This window comes from Mastigoproctus giganteus, chromosome 14 (assembly GCF_048544385.1).
Source record: "Mastigoproctus giganteus isolate SK-2022 chromosome 14, ASM4854438v1, whole genome shotgun sequence".
In the NCBI taxonomy this organism is placed as follows: domain Eukaryota; kingdom Metazoa; phylum Arthropoda; class Arachnida; order Uropygi; family Thelyphonidae; genus Mastigoproctus; species Mastigoproctus giganteus.
Genome location: NC_143588.1, coordinates 13,464,990 through 13,468,308, shown reverse-complemented (window position 1 = coordinate 13,468,308; position 3,319 = coordinate 13,464,990).

Below are 3,319 nucleotides of genomic sequence, written 5' to 3'. Positions count from 1 at the left end.
TCTTACTTTAACGCTTGAAGCACAGAACCACTTTAGCTAAACAAAAGAGAAAACGACACTAGAAATAAAATTAAACTTTGTCGCTTAGAAATAGCACACTATATATCTCAGAGGAAATCGCTTGGCACTCGGGGCCAGGAGCATTAGCAACTAAGGCCATATTGCATAATGAATATACACAAATGTTTATTTTCAGTGTATTGGGTACAGATCCGGAAAAGCTAAAGAAGCTGCAACTTAGGGCCTCATATTACAAGGGCCTCGATCCATCTTAAAAAAATCCTTTTGTAATATTTTCATGGGCGAACTGTAAGAGAGAGAGAAGGGCTTCATACATTTTATAGCTTAGGGCCACAACAAGTTTTAATCCGACCTTTATTGGGTAGGGGTGATGACCTGTCAATTGTAATTATCATAGAAAACATTGAGAATGTCTGCAAGGTAAAAGAGATAACCTGAAATTAAATAATATTAACATAAAAATAATAATATTATTATTATTATTATTATTATTATTATTCGCTATATGGTGCAAGGAAGCCTGAGGCTTATGCAGCACCAGCCAAAAAAAAAAAAAATTACCGAATTACCCCAAAAGAGAGAGAGAGAGAGAGAGAGTCAAAAGGGAATCACCAAGAAAAAGAAGAATGATGATATCCAGCTCAGGACCCTGGGTGTGCCAAGCCCATATGGTACCTAAAGTAGTGGCTCGCGTACATACGAAACGTAAACATCATAGTCGACCCAACAGACACCAAGAGGAAGGAATAAATTCAAACATAAATAAAAATAAGTATATAAATATAAAATAGAGTTAAAAAGCTAAAATAATAACAATTAAATCTTGTTAAAGAAAAAAATGAATGAAAGCTTAAATTCAAAAAGACAAAATACAGTATAAAATTTAAACAAATTAACTAGGTTACGGAATAAAGTCAGGTTAATGCCAACTTACTGTGTGCTTGGACCGGGATCGGTGAAATTAGCCGTATGTGGTAATCACTGAGCAATATCGGAGACCCAAAGATGAAAGCCGATAGTTCTCTGTACTGTACTGTACTGTATATTTATATCAGTTGAAGTAACCCGGAGTGAGGGGAGGGGGAGATCATCAAAATGAACCGTTCCGTGTAATGGGGAAGTAGGCAATTAAACAGATGAGGCAAAGTGCCAACAAAGGGAGAATCAATCACTAACAAGGTAGTGTAAAAAAGACACACTAAGCTTTATTTAAGAAGAAAAAAGAAGCGAAACCGGAAGAATAGCATTTCGATATTGCTTGCCAGTCTAATCGGGCTCGAGAAATAAGTAGTAATTAAGGCCAGCAAAAAGCATTTGAAAGAAGGGGAAAACCCGAATATAATTATAGAATTTAAAAACACGGACAACTCGTGGTTACATCTTTAAGTAAATCCCTCATCAGTACACTGTGATCACTGTCACTTAGTGGTAACTTTGTCTGGAAATTCTTAATGCGTGTATAATCACTGCTGATAATCAAATCAAGAGTATTACTCCCTCTGGTGGCCCCTCGAAAACGTTGCATTAGAAAACAATCCTCAAGTTAATCAACAAAAGTCTTGCTACCGTGCGAGAGACCAACCGACAAATTACAGTCAAAATCTGGAAAGTTAAAATCCCCGATTAGAAGATAATTCTGATTTGCTGGCCCACTCTACTTTTCTGCACAAATGTTCGTTGTACTCATCAGAGTCATTAGGCCTATAACACACTCTTACTCTCATTTTCCTTTTCCCAGTGCTTATGTCATACCAAACTGACTGAACATTGCAGTGTCCACCTATATCAACTGGATGCACTTTCTTAGATTTTGTCTTTCTTAACTAATAGCATAACCACTCCTCCCTTTCTGGACACATTGTACCCCCAAATTCCAATTCTGCACTGCTTATACACCGATGGGCCAAAACATTATGACCACCTACCTAATATGATGTTGGTCCTCCACGTGCAGCCAAAACTGCTCGTACCCGGCGAGGTATCGACGCTACAAGATTTCTAATGTGTCTTGTGGTATCTGGTACCAACACGTAACCAGCAGATCCTTTAACTCCTGTAAGGTCCGTGGTTGAGACGCCGTAGATAGGAATTGCTCTTCCAACATAAACCACATATGCTTGATGGGATTGATGTCTGCGGAATTTGGAGTGGCAGAGAACAAAATTGCATGTAATGGATTAAAACTATAAGGCAACACAATTGCCTTAGTAAGTATAATCTGTAATCAAGTTACAAAGGGGGTTAGGCAAGCAAAGACAAATTATGAGACATCTTTGGCAAAGGATGCTAAGAAAAACAGTAAAGACTTATTTATCTAAACAATCGAATGAAGTGGATGAATCAGATTGGTCACCTAGATACAGATGGCTCGACCGTTGTGATCCTGCTCAGGTAGCTGACAAACTGAATGACTACTTTGCATCTACATTCACACACATGAAGAGATTCTGTAGAACAGAAATTTATCAAACTGTAACAATAACAGGGAGCTAAAGGATTTTGTCATAACAGAGAGTGAAGGAGAAATTGTTGAAGTGAACTATAAGAAAGGCACTTACGGTGTATGGGACATATCTAGTTACATTCGAAGCAGCAAAGGAAGTAATCAAACCCTTAGCCATAATTATGAGAGCTGCCCTAGGCTTAGGAGAAGTCCCCAAGGACTGAAGATGTGCAAATGTATCCCAATTCACAAAGGGGGGGAATCAAAAGGTGACGCGAATAATTACAAACCTGTTAGTTAACTTTCTAATTTCGGAAAAATAATGGAGTCACTGGTTAAAGAAGCATTGCAGGATCGTCTGGACAAGACTGCAATAATAATTCAGGCACAGCATGAGTTTGTTAAGGGAGTGTCTTGTCTAACAAATATAATTGGATGTTATGATGTGGTTACAATGGAAATGGATGCAAAAAATAAAATTGATATCATATACTTGGATTTCAGGAAAACCTTTGATACTGTTGCACAGGGAAGACTACTATACAAATTGGAGCAGTATGGTATTAAGGGCAAGTTGATACAATAGATAAGTGTGTCAAGTAGGAGACGACAGAAAGTGTTAATGAATGGACGCTGCTCTTCGCGGACCAATAATATTAATGGGGTCGGGCAGGGTTTGGCGTTGGGCCCATTATTGTTTTATATATTTATCAATGATATAGATATAACCCCGGGGGCTCACATCTGGTGAGTATGGGCTTGGCACACCCAGGGTCCTGAGCTGGATATCATCATTCTTCTCTTTCTTGGTGATTTCCTTCTACTTTTCTCTTCTCTCTCTCTCTCTCTCTCTTA